The 18,464-nt window shown below is 36.1% G+C and overlaps 1 protein-coding gene and 1 pseudogene across 2 annotated transcripts in view; one reads left to right on the top strand and one right to left on the bottom strand.

Annotated features, from left to right (window-relative positions):
* Positions 1-18,464, top strand: part of LOC126764074 (craniofacial development protein 2-like) — a 182,138-nt gene that overhangs the window by 23,162 nt on the left and 140,512 nt on the right. The gene's annotated exons all lie outside the window — the stretch shown is intronic.
* LOC126764803 (small nucleolar RNA U3) lies at positions 7,318-7,520 on the bottom strand (annotated as a pseudogene).

The following is an 18,464-nucleotide window of genomic DNA, read 5'->3' on the forward strand; positions in this document are numbered from 1 at the left end:
GTTTTCTTTTTGGGCCATAAACAGAAGATGAGGACGCAGATTATGTGCACTTCCACCGAGAACGTTGAAACTTCGCTCGCTTTCACTATCACAGGTGTTGATTTTGCTAGACCTTTTCAGATAAAATAATCCATGCTAAGATCTCCTACCCCTAATGAAAGGCTTCGTGGTTGTCTTGTCTGTTTTACGACAAAAGCAGTGCACCTCGAGAAACTGTGTACTAAATACAATAAAGAGGCTTTCTCGGCATTTGCTCGCTTCGTCGGACGACGCGGTTTTCCGTCCAAACATGACAATGGAAAGTAACATCGGAGCTCAAGAAGCCACAGAAAAAAGCAGTTTATGGACTTTATTAAACCGTCTCCTGATTGTACAAAAGTACGCCCCAGAGCGTTAATTGGCAATTCATCCCCCAGAGCTCCTCATATGGGTGGTTTATGGGGATCAACTGTAAAAAGCTTCAAAATCCCACTTGAAAAGGTAGCTGGAAACTACAAATTTAATTACGAAGATTTACAACTCTATTAATTCGCATTTAGGCGTTCTCAATTTACGGCCACTGCTACTCTGCGATCCCTCTGATCTCACAGCCTATGCTGGGGCACTTTTTCTAAGGAGCACCACATTCTGGCCACACCTGAGCGGAGCGTGGAGTCTTATCCTTTTTAAATCGATGGGAAATAATTAAAATTCTCCATCATAATTTCAGTCGCAGATGGAAAGAAGACTATTTAACCGTCCGGTCCATGACCGGGTACCGTCCATTTCAATTTACATGTCAATTTTTCTTAACTCCTCCTCAAAAAAATTTTATGGCCGCCTGGATCCCCAAAATTAAAGTTATTTGACACCCATTTTTCATCAAAATTTTTTAGAATCAACTATTTAATAAAAGTTATTAGCTATCAAACTTGATACCCCCTCCGTTCAATAACCAGGTACCCGGGTACCGCTGAGAAAAAAAAAAATAGTTAGTAAGAACAAAAAAAATAACTCCGTTCTTATTTATTTTAGTAATATTATTTTCTATTTTTTACTATTTGTTTATTTATATTGCTGTATTTATTATGATACAGTGCTATATAAGAATTAAAGTGTATTAAATTATTCTGTACATCCTTCACATGTCGTGGTTGTAATACAGTGTTCATCACAAATAGGTTTCTCACATACTGAACATATTTTTCTAGTTTTGCGACGTTTTTTGAATTCACTGTGAAGACATTCATAGCATACACCAGTAATCTTTTTCCAGCTTGAATCGCGCTGCTTCTGAGGTCTCAATGATACAGATGATGTTGGCTGTACATTTGGATTGACAGCTCGACCAAGAAGAGATTCAATCGCCACTTTCGTTGAGAAATGCCTCATAATTTGTGCATTATTCGCACGATTTTCAACAAATGGAGTACACAGCTCTCACCCAATTGCCGATAAAATAAGCGTCGTTCATACGATTTTTAACAAGCATTTTATTATTCTCATAATACAGAATATATGCTGCAAGGCAGGCAATATTGAGAATATTGTAAAAAAATGCTAGAGGCCATCGTTGAGTTGACCTTTTTGTAGTATATCTACCAAGCATTTTATCCATCGTATCTACTCCAGCTTTGGACCAGTTATAAAACTCGATGATTTCGGTTTTTTTCTGTGCACTATCACTAATTTTTGCTTCATGATGCATTGATGATAGCATAATTACTACCTTGTTTTTTTTTGGCACATAACTACCATAGAGTTTCTTTTCATGAAAGCCAAACACAGTGGATAATTTTCTCGAGTTTTTGAAACAGCCATTGCTGGTGGAATGTGTGCTTTATTTTTCTTCAGAGTACCAACAATCGTCAAGTTCCAAGATAATGAAAATTTTGCTAGTGGCAGAGTTGTGAAGAAATTATCCATTGTAATGTTTCTACCGGATTCTTTATATGGTGCCACCAAGTCTTTAACAACTCTTTCACCAACATTTTTCTCACGCCCATCTTTCGATTTCCCAGTGTAGCTGTCCAGTAAGTGGATACGAATTTTCCGCATCCCATATCACCATATTTAATTCCATATTTAGCGGCTTTGATGGAATATATTGAGTGAATCTAGTTCGACCTCGGTATGGATAAAGTTGCTCGTCTGATTGTTTGGTATTCTGTTGGTTTATAATGTTTTAAATTACTATTTAACATTGTCCAAATGTTTTCGTATTGAGTAGCTTTATCACTTTCTAAACTGAGCTCTAGTATTGGTATCGTCAAATCGAATAAAACGAATAATATGCCAGAAGCGATTGATACTCATTGCATAATGGATATGAATACAGCTGCATTGTCAGTATTTGAATTATTTGCGCCAGAAGATATCAAAATAGCCAAAAATATAAAATTCCTGCGGCTCGAGATTTTCCACTCCAATTGTTTTTTTCTGGATTTTTCATTATATGCTATATAAATACGTTGAGATGCCTTTTATTAGTATGGTGTATAATGATAATATTTATTTTGTATATTTTTTTCATTTATCTCTGTATACTACTTCTACGCTGTTCACTACGCTTGTAGAATTCCAACTGAACACGTTTTTTTCTTTTCAACCGAACTGGACAGGGGAGGGGGACGGCTTCGGTACCTAAACATCATTTGACCTTGCCACTCCGCTTTCGTTATTTCTACGAGAACTATAGACTATGTCCCCATATATATTATTTCCTATGTCATGTAGCCAACTTACACAGAAAAAAAATGTTATTTAGTATACTAACGATTTCTACATCTGCTCCACTTGGGTACCCGGGTACCCGGTCATTGAACGAAAGGTTAAAGTTTGGTCATTGACCGGACGGTTAAAGGACTGATGGAAAACATCAGAAAATGCGCCAAAGCTTGGAGATTGTGTGCTTATTAACGACGATTGTCTCCCACCTACCGAGTGGCGACTTAGCCGTATAGAAAAGCTCGATTATGGCTCAGACGGTCACATCCGCGTCGTTGATCTCCGTACTCAAAGCGGAATACTCACCAGACCGCTGGTTAAACTATGCTTTCTACGAACCGCGGATAATAACGAAAATCCGATACTAAATAATCCGAACATAATGCCGAAACACAAATAAAAATAAAATCAATCAATCAATGAAAACAAATCATTAAAATCGCAACTCGCAACAAACCGTTGACAATAACAATAAAAATTACAAAAAAAAAATGGTCGTTCAATACGACGACCCAGTCATGCCACACAACGTGGCACAATCGCATATTCCATTTATATTACCATGTATATTCAAATATAATTTTTTACAGAGATCAAGATGGACGTGGACATGCCTACTATCCCGACACCAACTGTTCGGTCGGGCCTACTCCTCTGCCCCGCCCAACCAATGCTACGGTATCGACTGCCGCTTCCGGTAGTGGCTCTCGAGCAGCCCCATCAACGCCATCCGCTGAAGTCGAGCCGCGTCGCATTCGATGCTCTGTGTCGCCGGAAACATCGACTCCAACACTGTGGGCTCTTTAAGGAGCTAACACCAACCCAACGACAGCGTGTGGCCCAGGCACATGAGCACTGCCTCAACTGCCTGTCGCACACGCATGGGACGCAGGAGTGTGTCTCAGCCGATTTATGCCACACGTGTGGCAGACCACATCACACGCTGCTGCACTGAACCCCACGACGCGATGCAGGTTGGCCAGCTGCCCCAAGCACGGGTAGACCAACGCGAGGAGACCAAACGGTACGACGCCGAGCTACTGCAGCCCGGCCTGCGCCCCATCAGTGGCGTTCGCACCACGTTGCACCAACCAGGCGTCGTCCAAAAGCACCACAGCATCGCCCCGCTACTGGACTCAACAACGTAGTGGCAACACTCCAGCAATTGCAGAGATTGCTAGGCTGAATATCCCGGGGGGCCGGGATGGCTAAAATGGCTAAGATGGTAGCCCGTGAGGAGGGAAATGGAGTGGTTGTGTTAAAGTGGAAGGACACCAGAGATGTTAGAATTCTTTCGACAAAACACCCCCCTGTAATGGTAGCCACATCGAGCCATCCAAATGTAGACAGTAATGAACCATCCACCAGTACCAACAACCCACCATCCACCAGGAAGCGAAGACAACGAGCTATTGAAAAATCTCTTGCTGTTATTGATTACAATAAAGCCAAATTAGGTGTTGATATATCCGATCAAATGACCTCCTACGCCGCCACTCTGAAAAGAGGTGTTAAGTGATACCGCAAAGTGGCTTTTGAACCGTTACTTGGAATGTTTGTCGTAAATGCCTTTATAATATATAAAAAGGATACAAACAAACAAATTTCAATAACCCAGTTTCGGCAGGAGATTTCAAATGCTTTGTTGGATTTCATGTCTCCAGAACCCATAACAAAAGGAAAACATTTTCTAGAAAACAGAGAGGACGATAACGGAAAAACAATAAGGCGTGCTTGCGTATTATGTTATGCCATGTCAAAAAAATTTACTAATAGTGTAACAGCCAGAAAGAGCTTAAAAAGGACCACCACCTACTGCCCAATATGTCCCAATAAACCACAACTATGTGTAGAATGTTTTCCTAAATATTCCCACCAGAAGAATTAATTTTAATAAATTTATATTTTAGTTGCATTATTTTTGCACTGATCTCCATTAACAAATTGAATTTTTAAGTTTAAGTCATTGTTTTTCTACTGATCTCCAAATTGAATTTCTAATTTTAAGTTTATTGTAATCTTAATTTGAATTTACATACATATATATTTTTATATATTTTTTTTGCTCAAAAATGAATTGATTTTTAAAAGAATGAATAAAAAGACAAATTTAAATTCTCAATTTTTTTATTACCCAAAAAAAACCATTAAAAATACACAGCGGCCATGGGAAATACACCAAAATGTTCACCGCAGGCCAGAGAATCCAAATTCCATGTAAAATTCCATATTAAAATGTACGAAAATGTGCGACGTGGCCTTAGGGTAACATTTAAGTGTCGCATGAAAACGTGCGACGTGGCAGCCAACGTGTTAAGTTGTTCTTGAGTTATAGCGTCGCAAAACATGGGGCAAAATAAAGAGAAAATACGGCATATTTTACAGTACTACTACCCGGAATTCAAAATCTCTCGTCAACCTGAACATATAATAGGTTGTCAAAAAAGTCTTGCGGTATTTTCGCTAGTTGGCGCTGAAAGCGCGTAGTTCTAGTTTTTGGAAAGCTCATTTCACGCGCGAAGACGTGTTTGATTGATTGTCGTTTCTTTTAAGTCGTTCGTGAGTTATAGTGTCGCAAACATGAAGCAAAATAAAGAGAAAATACTTCATATTTTACAGTATTACTACGATAAAGGCAAAAATGCATCTCAAGCCACCAATAAAATTTATGCAGTTTATAGACCCGTTACAGTTTCCATTTCCACCGCACAACGATGGTTGCAACGTTTTCGTTCTGGTGTAGAGGTGGTCGAAGATGCGCCACGCTCCGGAAGGCCTGTCGTCGAAAATTGCGATAAAATCGCTGAATTGGTCGAAAGAGACCGGCATAGTAGCAGCCGTAGCATCGGTCAAGAGCTGGGCATGAGTCATCAAAAATTCCTTTCAATTTCAGTAAAAAAAATGTGCGTGGAGTCCCTACGCGCGGAAGAAGTTATACTTCTTAGTGATATTCAGAAATGCATATCATTTTGTATGAAAGAAAACTAGAACATTTAAATTCATTATGCACATTTTATAAAGCAAAGTCTAAATGAAGGAATTTTGACTCTGAAAGTAGTTCTGTCTCTTCGTTCCGGAAGGGAATATGCAGCGTAACCATCTCTCCTTTGTACTCTTCGAATTGGGTTGCCATATATTATTTGTAATAATTATTGGCGTTGCATCTGTATTGTGCACAAAACTGGGCCAAAGTAAAATGAATTTTCTTTTTATTTTTCTTTGCAGTTTTTCAATAAATTTAAATAAGTTTCTTAATAAATTTAAATAAGTATTTTAATAAATTGAAATAAATTTAAGTAAATTTACATGTATTTTCATTTATATTTAATTATCAATAAATTTTTTTAAAATTATTTGCCCTAGTTGTCCATTTTATTTTCTCATGCATTTCAGTCGATTTTTGTATAGAAATTTGACCGGCGTAGAAGCAAAATGCGAAACAATCATACATATATTATGTCGTTTGCACATTTGTCTGTATGTTTGCGAAAGCAAATGTTCTACAAAAGCCTATTTCCATATTTAAACGAAATTTCTTTAACCATCGTATATTTCTTACATGCATAACCAAACCATATTTAAGACAACGCCACAAAAGTGTCAATGGTGGTGTTGGTGGTAAGCACATGAAAAGTCACAATGTGAACGCAGGTTCGAATCTCGACGGACTTAGTCTATAATTTTTGCATTTTAACATCGTATACTATACTAATAAATATTTTTCTTACTAATAGAAATTAAATTTATCACAGCAATATACCTAATATACATATAGTGACATATTCACTCTCACATCCATCTACTAATATCCAATTACTGCAGCATCAGTATTTTGGTGACCCATTCATTCTCACACCCATCCATTAAAGTCAAGTAAACAAATAACAAGAGCTGCGCATCATTTTTGCTGTGCAGAGAATTTAATGTAAACAAATGACCGATATTCAGTGGCGATCGCGCCTTAAGCGTCTTCGCTTATACAAACCAAATAATCTATAAGCTCTCATCCAATGAATCAAGCGACCAACTGCACACTCATTTTAATGTAAACAATAGCCAATAGCCAAAACCAAGATTTTCATTCTCTTTGTAAATTAGTCTTACGCTGAAATCCAATTGACACACACGAAGCCTTTCTTTCGTCGCGTACAATTTTAATAAATAATAAATAATAAAACATTTTAAACATTTGTATTTAATTTATTAAAAAAAAACGGATCTTAGCGTTGTCCTTAGTCTTTCGACGGGACATTTATTTGACTCAATTATTTCAGTATATACATAATATTGCTGTGATAAATTTAATTTCTATTAGTAAGGTAAATATTTATTAGTATAGTATACGATGTTAAAAGGCATACATCTTCTCTCTATCTTGTTTATCTGCACATGCTCATATGAATGTATGTATACGCATGCGCGCGTTCAGAAATTCAAAGAATTCGCAGAAATGAAACAGAAACGAAAGAAATAAAGTCACACAAAATTGTTGAGAATTCGCAAAAATGAAAGACAAACGAAAGAAAAATAATGCGCAAGCATACAAAAGCGTACTGTACTTATTGACTGCATTATTTTTGTGTAAAACCTTGGTATTTATTCATTAAAATCACCACTCAGAAGTCGTTTTATCCGTTGTGAGCGAATGATTTTCGAAGAAACATCATTTCTAATATGCCACAAGACAAAATTAGAAATGAACTTCTTAAACCTCACGCTGTCAGATAAAACGATATACCTCGTCATCGCGGGTCGATTTCCAAAAAATGTAAATGAAGACTAACTACAGAAATAATTCTGTAAAGTATAGCCTTAATTGCTTTCAAAGGCCAACGCAGAGTATTTCAAGCAAATGTCACACAAAATAGTTGAGAATTCGCAGAAATGAAAGACAAAGGAAAGAAAAAGCAGTATAACTTCAATAATGAACAAGCATACAAACATACATATGCGCAGCAGCAGCAAGGAAAGAGGTAACAATCGGCGATCCATTGTATATTTCTTTCAAGCATAACCAAACCATAATTTCAATTTCTCATGCTTCAATTTTTGCTTTCAACCAAGTAATCGCTTGTATGTATGTATGTACATATATGTGCAATATATGCCTTTGCGTTTTGCCGTCGGCATTTCCATATTGACATGCAAAAGTAATTATGTACTTATGTACTTCATTGTTTCGGTTTGGCCCAATTTTGTATATTAAGACAAGTGTCAATAATTGCGCCAAACTCAAATATATTATATATTCATATGTAAACATGTTTTAAACTTTACATAAAACTGAAGTGTCAATAATTGCGTCAATTTTCATAAAGTTGGAAATTTTGCGCGAATAAGACGTGTGCGGGTTAAGTCGTGAATTTTACTTATATTAATTAATTCTAAAGTGCCGAAAAATGCGAAACGAAATTTCAATAAATTTAAAAAAATTTAAGTAAATTTACATGTATTTTCATTAATATTTAATTGTCAATAAATTTTTTTAAAATTTGGTTAATTGAAAACCAAAAAAATATAATTTTTCACGGAGCTGCATTCGGGCAGCGCTACCGCGTATCTTTATTGAGTTTTACAAACTGAAGTTAGCTTAACCGAATTACAATATTTATGCTTAATTCTAACTTTAATAATTATAAGTGGCGTGATTCGCTTCCACGAATCTTATGCTGCACAACAGGTAGTGCAGACGCTGACCATGCACTTTCTGGTGCATTTCGGTCACACGTGCCGGAAGTTGTAAGTCGATACTTGAGTAACAAGTGTTGTGTTAACTCTTCCCCTCTTAAATCGATTGTCCCCAATCGGTGTTGATCGTAGGGTGTGCCGTTGTTATTTGCAAAAAAGGACCTTTCCGCATGTTTAGTACGTCCTCTGCACTAGATTCAGGTGACAAATATACTTTTTGACGATTTTTATATAAAAATGCTATAACGATTATAATTATTACAATTATTATTATATCAGAACTTAAGCTAATTATTGAGGAACTGTCGCTTTTATTTATCAAAAATTCAATATTGTTTTCATGCTGGAGTTGCTTCACATACAATGTTTCCAGTCTTAATTCTTTATTAGTAAAATTTGTATTTTCTTTAATTTTAGTTATAACATTTGGTAATACGAAGGATTCATATACTTCCTTCCTTATATTAGTATATGATCTGTTAAATACATTTATTTCACAATTTTTAAATTTTATTAAAAAAGTTCCTCTTTGTTTTAAATTTTGTTTATTACAATTTTGTGTAATTTTTGATTGGAAATTTTTAAATATTAGTATGCCTGGTAGCACTTCGTTTACAGATTGCTCATTACAAATTCTGAGCTTACAGTCTGCTTCTTCAAATTTTAGTATATTTGCTAAACATTGATCCTTCTCTTTAATTAAATTTTTCTCCAAATTATCCTTAATTTCTACATTGTACATATTATTATCTTCATCTACTAGTACATCGTATTTGTCTAAAACTAATGATTTATTGTTTATATTGGGAAGGGGTTCAATTTTGATTTGGGATAGGATGCTGTTGGAATATTGAGGTATGAGGACAGTTATAATGATTGTGTTATCCTGGAAAAGTACTGCTGTTTTTATGTGGCTATAGCTTTCGAAATCGGTAATGAGATTTAGTTCTGTAGATGTCAGTATATCTGTTGGTATTATGCCTAATTTGCTTGAAAAAATTATCTGTCCAATGTCGTCCACGTGATTGCGTAAAAGTGATATATCGTTGTTAACCTGGTAGGTGTGTTTAATGAATTGAATGTCGTCTTCCAAAGTCTTAATCCTATTCTGCGCTGTTTCTTTAAGTTCGTTTATGTAATTACTGACAATAATTTGCTGCTTATTTATATGGTTCGTAACATTGCTTATTTGTCCGGAAATGAGGTTGCTAAAGTATAATAAATTATTAATATTTTGTGCATCTGTTCTTTCGCTTTTATTCAATTGTGTAAGTGCGTCGCTAATTTCTTTTTCGTCGTCGCTGTCCATGGTACCTGCTATGTATTTTAGTCCTTTGCCTATGATATTAAGGAGACCTCGTTTAGATTTAAAATGTGGGTGTAAACCTTCTAGCTTCGCTTCTAATAAAATGAAATTTTTGTGAGTTGTGTCAAGTAATTGTCTGTCCTCAAAAGTAGTTGTCTTTAGTGTATTAATGTTGTCCGAAATAAGTGAAAGTGTTTCCTCATATTTGGTTAAGTTGATAAAATGTAGGACTTTATCAAAATGGTTGATTGTCCTTACTTCTCCTGTCTTAATTGGTAGATATCCGTTATTGTTTGTCAAGTCCTGAACGTCAATTTGTTGGGTTTTTGTAGCGGGTGCCAATATAATTAGGATGAGGTAAATTTGTAGGTTCTCCATTTCGAGGTTTTTCCACCTGCAAGTAAATTTTTTTCTTAACATTGTTTTATGTTGTTTTTGTGAACAATCCTGCCTGTTTTAGTTTTAACCGTGGTATTATAATTCTGCGCGACAATTTCCTTCCTAAATCTAGGTGATAACTTGGTTCCTAATCTCTTATTTATCTTAACAAAAATTTCATCTCCTTCAAAATATTGTTTGGGGGGCGTTCGGTTTTTATTGTGGTAAGAAAGATCTGCCAATTGCTTTTCCTGAAGCCTTTTCTTCGTTTCTTCTCTTTCCTCTTCTATTAGCCTGTGGTCGCTACTGACCCGTCTTCCGAAGAAGATTTCAATTGGTTTCTTTCCCGTTGTTGAATGGATAGTGTAGTTATATTCTTTGATTGATTGTTCCAAAAGTTCTTGGAACGATCGGTGGGTTTTCTCTGTTTGCAGACAACGCATAATCTCCTGTAGAGTAGAATGGAAGCGCTCAACCTGACCGTTCGAGCAGCTTGTGTAAGGGGGGGTGCGATATATTTTGGTGCCAAATTCGTTCTCTATCATAAAGTTAATGGACTCTGAGTTAAATGATCTTTCATTATCTATTACTAATGTTTCCGGTACGAGAAAGAAAAGAATGTCCCTTAAAGGTTGTCTGATATCCTCTGTTGCCTTTGATTTAATGGGTTTTGCGATGGCGTATTTTGAAAATTTGTCCATTGCTGTCAGAACTAGATTTTTGCCTATCAATAGTATATCTACGTGGATTATTTGTCCAGGGTAATTAGGTATGGGTGTGGCTTGTAGTTGCGGCTTTAATGGGTGGCGATCGTACTTGTTCTCCTTACAAGTGACGCATTTTTTTATTATCTTGTTTATTTTATTCGCCATACTTGGAAAATAGAATTTTTCTAAAATTTGTATCTTATTCTCCCTGCAATTTCTATGCGCTCTCTTATGTTCTTTTATAATAATATTTTCTTGCTCTTCTTCGTTTGTTATGTCTTCCACTTGGAACTGCGAAAACCTAATTTTATATTTGTCAAAATGTAAGGGGTAAATTTCTTGAATCTTGCCCATAATGTGCTCCTCCGTTTTGATGCAGTTTATTACGGACGGATTTAAATATCTTTTTAAAATAGAAATCAAATTTTGTTCGCAGTAATCAGGTTCGGTTACTATATGACGATGGTAGGTAGGAAATATGATTTTAAATTGATATGTCGATGTTACATCCTTATTTAAAAATATTTGGTTTTTAAACGCGTTAATTGGTGCTTCTACGCAGTATATTAAATTGTGGGATGAGCTGTCATCCGAATTTGTCGCTATTGATAGCGTATGCAAATCTGATTCTTGGTGTGGAATTCTTGACAGTGCGTCGGCCACGACGTTTGTTCTACCTGGTTTATAGTGCATTTCATAACTGTATTCTTCTAGTATTGCTTTCCAGCGTTTCATTTTGCTATTAGCATTCTTGTTGCTTAACGCATAAGTTAATGGTTGGTGATCGGTGAATATTTTTACTCTGGCCGATCCATACAGATAATTACGAAATGAATTCAATGCCCAAATGATGGCTAACATTTCTTTTTCGTTTGCGGCATAGTGCTCTTCCGCTTTGCTTAATGTCCTAGATAAAAATGCTATTGGTCTATCTGACTGAGACAATACTGCGCCTATGGCGAAGTTGGACGCATCCGTGGTCAGCTCAAATTCTTTGCTGTAATCCGGATACGTGAGGATGATATCCTCTGAGGTGAGGGAATTTTTTATTTTCATGAAAGCTTCTATCGCTTCCTTATTCAAATTTATTTTTATGTGAGTAGATTTATTCTTTGACGTACGACCGTCTTCCCCTCTTAAAAGAGATGTTAGGGGTTTTGCAAGTTTAGCGTAATCTCTAATAAAACGCCGGTAGTACCCTGACATGCCGAGGAAGCTGCGAAGGTATTTTAAATTTTGTGGTGGTGGAAAGTTTGAAATGGCTTCAACTTTTTTTGGGTTGGTTCTTATGCCAACCGGTGTGATTACATATCCTAAGAATTCTACTTCTTTTTTGAAAAATTTACATTTTCCTAACTGCACTTTCATATTAGCGTTTTCTAATGTTTCAAACACCTTATATATATGTTCGAAGTGTTCTTTTTCTGTTTCGCTAAAAACAATTATGCCGTCGATATACACGTAGCAACATTTCCCTATGTGTTCTCTTAATATATCATCTAATGCGCGTTGAAAAATAGATGGCGCATTTTTTAGGCCAAATGGTAGTCGAGTAAATTCGTACTTCCCATTGTTGATAGAGAAAGCAGTTTTTTCTATATCAGATTTTTTTAGTGGAATCTGGTGAAAACCACTTTTTTAAGGTCGAGAACGGAGAAGAAATTGCTATTACCTAGTTGAGAGATTACTTCTGTAATTTCCGGAATGGGGTATCTGTCCGCGATCGTTACTTTGTTTAATTTCCTATAATCAATGACCATACGGTATTGTTTATTTCCTGCCTCGTCTGGCTTCTTTGGTACAATCCACACTGGGGAGTTGTACGGTGATCTAGATGGTCTAATTATACCATCGCTTAAAAGCTTTTCTACCTGAGATTCCACTTCCTGTTTCAATGCTGCAGGATATGGATAGAATTTTGTGTAAGCAGGGGAATCGGATGTTGTCCGAATTTGTCCGACAACTTTTGTTGTATAGGTTAGCTTTTCGTCAGGTTCGGAAAAAAGCTTTGGGTATTTATTTACGATGTTTTCCATCGTGTGCATTTGATTTTCTGAGAGGTTTCCCTCATCTACATTAATTGCGTTCACTCGCTGTGAGGGGAGCTGTTTGAGGTGAACCTTAAAGCCGTTACTTAAAGTCATGTAATTTTCTCCAGTGTATATAATGGCTTTAAATTCCCGAAGGGTATCATTCCCTAGAATACCGTCAAATGTTTTGAGAAGTGGCATTAGATAGAATTTAATTTTATCTTTAAAGTTAAAAAGTTGAACATAAGTATGTTCTCTGATTTCTAAATTTCCCGCAATAGATTTTGCAAAAAAGGGATTGTCGTTTTGGATTTTTTTTTTTGTCAGTTTTGCCTTAACATAATTTTTACTGGAACTTGTATCCACTAAAAATTTTAAATTTCTGCCGCTCTCTGCCTTTACTTCGAAGAAGGGGAGCGAAGAGCTAATTATTCTAAAAAATGGATATCGCTTGGTTCACCAAATTGTCCGTCTTCCTGTGAAGTTGTGTCATTGTGAAATGTTCGTTGCTCTTTCCTTCGCTGTTGATTCGGAAATTGTTGTGGCCTCTTGCCAAAGTGCTCACTTCCTTGGGGTCTGTTTATATAGTTAACGCGACGAGAGTGTATGCTCGGGTCGACGTCCATGGGCTCTGGACGTGGCTGCGGTTTCGGAGGTCTTGAGGGGTTATTATCGTAGTGAAAATTGTTATATTGTTGTTGCCTTGGTTGCCAAGTTGTCCGCTGTGGTTGGGGTAAATGCGCTAGCTGGGGGTAAAATTGGTGCCTTTGTGGCTGTGGAAAATTCCTTCTTGGAGGTAAGGGTGGAGGCTGTACTAGTCTTCCATTGTACGCATGTTTCATATGAAAGTTTGGTTCTGTAGTTTTAAACAGCGATGAAGAGCCTGCGGCAGGTCTGCCGGCTCTCGTATTCCTAATAGTCTAGGTAAATCCCCGTTAAGCCCTCTTATAAAAGTATCTAATGCTTTGTCTCTATATGCTTGCGTCAGCATGCGAAGAGATTCGTTGCCCATATCGAGACAACCTAATTTATTTAGTATCAATGAAAGGTGGCTATACACCTGTTGATAGAAATCTGAAACTGTTCTATTTCCTTGGACCAATGTGGTCATTTGATATTCTAATGTTGACAAGTCGCGCTTGTCACCGTAGTGCATAATTAGACATTTAGAAATTGATTGCCAATCAAGTGGCGTATTATATGCTTCCAATGCCGCATCGGCATTGCCTATTATTTTATTCCGTATTACACTCAAAATTCCGTAGTACTTCGGTGTCCCCTTTTGAGGTTCATATATCGCTAAAACTCGATCTACGCTTTTTTTCCATGAGTTGAATTCTCCTGGATTGCCAGAGAATTCTTTTAGACATTTTACGATGTCAGGTATCCTATCCAATTCGCCTAAGTTGTTCCTATGTTCTATGTCTATTGTTTGGTCCGTAATGTCGGTTGCAATTGCATTTGGGTGTAATGCCGCATGTACCACTTGCGGTCCCTGTGTCTTTACTATATCTGAAGCTATACTAGCTATGAGCCTGGACAGGTCGTCCATGCTCAATTGTGTATTTTGGGATGTCTGAGGGGTATTAGGTGACGAATTGGGGGGAAGGATTGGAGGGCGGATTAAATTATTGGGGTTCGCCATTTGTATATTTTTAATATTCTTAGTATAATAATATATTAATATTCTTAATATAATGTCTAAGTAGTTACTATAGGCTGCTTTCACTTACAGGATTGTTGAAGATTCTGTTGTCGCTGCTACCACCGATAGTATTCCTATTAGCTGCTGTGCCGGATATCTCCACTTGCTGAACTGCAATTCGCTTGTTAAATATCTGCCTTGATTTTTTCCCTTGCCTTCAATATGCGTTGATTTTTGCTTCCACGAAATTTTGTTGCAATAAATTTAATTTACACTTTGGCGTATTTCGTTGCACGCACACACGTATATTTTCATCAATATTTAATTCACGCACACCGCTTACTGCCTTTTTCAGCCGTGATTAATTGGTCGATTTTTATTTTTATTAATATTTTTATTGTATTTTATTAATTTGTGTTATGTATTGTTTTTGTAGTTTGTTAATAAAATTTTTTTTTTTTTTTTATTATTATTTTTTATTAAAGATGAAATAATTTGTATCCCTGAACTTGCGTGTATTTTACGCTTAGCGAGTTGCAAGTCACCACACTCTTCAATTTGTAATTCTAAGTTTTTTTCTTAACTCTTTGCAGATTTAGTTTCTTAAGCGGTCTTTCGATATTTTTTAGCTCTCACACATCATTAGGTTTGTATTATTGCTTTGTTCGTTCTTTCACTTGTGCACGCCTTTCTTCAGTTGTTTGGTATTTGTTACACGTATGGTTTTTAGTTTTGCTTTAAATTTTATTAATAATGTCTCCGCGTTTTTATGCACCTTGTAATAGATTGCTTAATTAACAGATAACACTTTGTGTGTCTTTTGTTTTTCACTTATTTAAACACTCGCGAATAGAGTTGGCTAGCAACTATTGCTTCCCGTTTGCTTTACGCTACTAGGGGGCCTTTATTCCTCTATTATTTATAGCTTTTTAGCTCGGGCGCCAGTTAATCTTTTGGTTAATTGAAAACCAAAAAAATATAATTTTTCACGGAGCTGCATTCGGGCAGCGCTACCGCGTATCTTTATTGAGTTTTACAAACTGAAGTTAGCTTAACCGAATTACAGTATTTATGCTTAATTCCAACTTTAATAATTATAAGTGGCGTGATTCGCTTCCACGAATCTTATGCTGCACAACAGGTAGTGCTGACGCTGACCATGCACTTTCTGGTGCATTTCGGTCACACGTGCCGGAAGTTGTAAGTCGATACTTGAGTAAGAAGTGTTGTGTTAACTTATATGTAAGTACATATATTTGCATACATTGCCAAACAAATAATGAACAAGCATCCCAGCAAAACTTCGCTAACGTATTCACCAACACATAAGTAAATTAAAAAAAAAATTAAAATTTACGTGAATGTGAAAACAGGTCACATATGTGACATATGTTGGGAATATATTTCGTACTCCCTCCCTCCACAGTTGTGCTACAAGAATGGTTGTGCTATATGCAGATATGCATTGTAGTCGTTTGATGTAAGAAGTAATCAGTATCAGTAGAAGTAATCAGTAGAAGTAATCGGTAGAAGTAATCAGTATATAACAAAGTGGAAAACTGCATTTCTCACATTTGTGTGAAAACTATTGAAGTGACAACGACAAAATTGAGGTAAGAAGAATTTATAAATATAAATATGAAATCGTTTCGGAACGCCATTTCAAAAGAGAAAAAAGAATTTGAAGTTAACGCGGCGAAATATAGAAGGCTAGATGAGTTTGCTCGCGTTGAAAGTGAAAATCGTGAAGTTATTAGTGCTAGTGAACCTGAAGAGTTATCCTTGTGTGAAGATGAGCGGCAAGATAGTGCTAGTTTGGGTAGGAATAGTGAGGCAGTGAATTCCAACATAAATGAAAAGGCTACTGCACTGAAGGAGTGGGCAATAAGAAACAGCGTTTCACAAAACACCGTTACTGATTTGCTTCAAACGCTAAATAAAATCGGTGTTAAAGATTTTCCTTTATGTGCAAAGACCCTACTTGGGACAGAAAAAAAAGAAGTTAATATTCAATCCATTCCCAGTGGAGAATTCATTTATGTTGGAATACAAAAGCATTTTTTTAAAAAATATTTTGATTTTCTTGAAGGTAATAATGATATTGAAATTGATGTCGGGATTGATGGCCTCAGGCTTTTTAAAAATTCAAATAAAGTTTTGTGGCCAATTTTAGGCGCCATTGTTGGATATCCACAAGAAAGTCCTTTTGTGATCGCATGTTTCTCTGGAAGTGAAAAACCTTGGAACATTAATGATTTTATGAAGGACTTTTGCGAGGAAATTGCTGTCTTAAAAGATCATGGAATAAAAGTTGGTTCAAAAAAATTGTAAAAAACTTCAGAGTGCGTTTGTTTACCTGTGACTCGCCTGCCCGGGCTTTCGTAACTAGTACACTTTCCCATAATAGTAAAAAAGGTTGCCCCAAATGTATACAAGTTGGTATATACACTCGGATTAGCTTCTCTAGTAAACTTCACGAATTGCGTTCAAATAGTTCTTTTAAAAATCGGATTGATATTGAGCATCATATTCCATCTTTTAGAGCTCAACCAAATATATTAGAGTTGTACGATTTTGAAATGGTATCCCAGTTTCCCCTTGATCCCATGCATCTGGTCGACCTGGGTGTTACAAAAAACTGTTGCATTTGGTGATTAAAAGAGGGAATGTAACAAAAATGAATCAAAAACTGAAATTCCTCTCTACTTTAATTGGTGGCCAACTTACGGGTCCATTTCTTGAGATGAATTGTTCTCCGAAGTTTTCCCTCAAAATGGCCATAGAATCGCGAGCTGTGTGGCATGTAGCGCCATCTTGTTGAAACCACATGTCAACCAAGTTCAGTTCTTCCATTTTTGGCAACAAAAAGTTTGTTAGCATCGAACGATAGCGATCGCCATTCACCGTAACGTTGCGTCCAACAGCATCTTTGAAAAAATACGGTCCAATGATTCCACCAGCGTACAAACCACACCAAACAGTGCATTTTTCGGGATGCATGGGCAGTTGGCCACCAAGATCATGCGATTTAACGCCTTTAGACTATTTTTTGTGGGGCTACGTCAAGTCTAAAGTCTACAGAAATAAGCCAGCAACTATTCCAGCTTTGGAAGACAACATTTCCGAAGAAATTCGGGCTATTCCGGCCGAAATGCTCGAAAAAGTTGCCCAAAATTGGACTTTCCGAATGGACCACCTAAGACGCAGCAGCGGTCAACATTTAAATGAAATTATCTTCAAAAAGTAAATGTCATGAACCAATGTAACGTTTCAAATAAAGAACCGATGAGATTTTGCAAATTTTATGCGTTTTTTTTTTTTAAAAAGTTATCAAGCTCTTAAAAAATCACCCGATATAAAAAAAATTATTAAGAAACCCAATAAAGTTTTACAGCAATTGTATTTGAGACTTCAAGAATCCGCAGATTTGCCTTTAAAGAAAAATTTAAAATTTGGCAGTTTTGATATTAATTTTAAAAAAGAAAAGGATTCGTATTGTTATATTAAGAAAATTGGTTCATTTAAAGTCGTCGCTATTAAAAATGAATCGGGTCGTGACGTGGTTTTTGGATATAGTTTCCAAGAAATCGAAAATTATTTCCAAGAACCATTGGAATCTTTACATGGATTAGGAATATGTCTAGCTCAAAATCTTAGTAATCAATTAATAAAAGTTAATAAGTTAGAAATTAAATATAAATATTTTTGCATTCCTAATGAAAATAAGTATTTATTAATACCTATTTTACGCAATCTTTTTAATGATTTTTCAATTTAAGGTTTCTTAATATTTCTAATATTTTTTTCTAAAACATTATTTTATAAACCAATTTTATGATATTATGTACTATAAAATTCTGCACTAATATTTAATTTTGTTGCCTTTTTTTAAGAAATATGGATGAAGAATTATTTAGCCAAGAGAATGAATATGAAGAATTTGTGGCGATACGTAACCAGTCACCACCACCGGAAGCCGAAATACCCCTATGTAAAATTTTAAA

The sequence above is a fragment of the Bactrocera neohumeralis genome, unplaced genomic scaffold (assembly GCF_024586455.1).
Source record: "Bactrocera neohumeralis isolate Rockhampton unplaced genomic scaffold, APGP_CSIRO_Bneo_wtdbg2-racon-allhic-juicebox.fasta_v2 cluster09, whole genome shotgun sequence".
NCBI classification, from domain to species: domain Eukaryota; kingdom Metazoa; phylum Arthropoda; class Insecta; order Diptera; family Tephritidae; genus Bactrocera; species Bactrocera neohumeralis.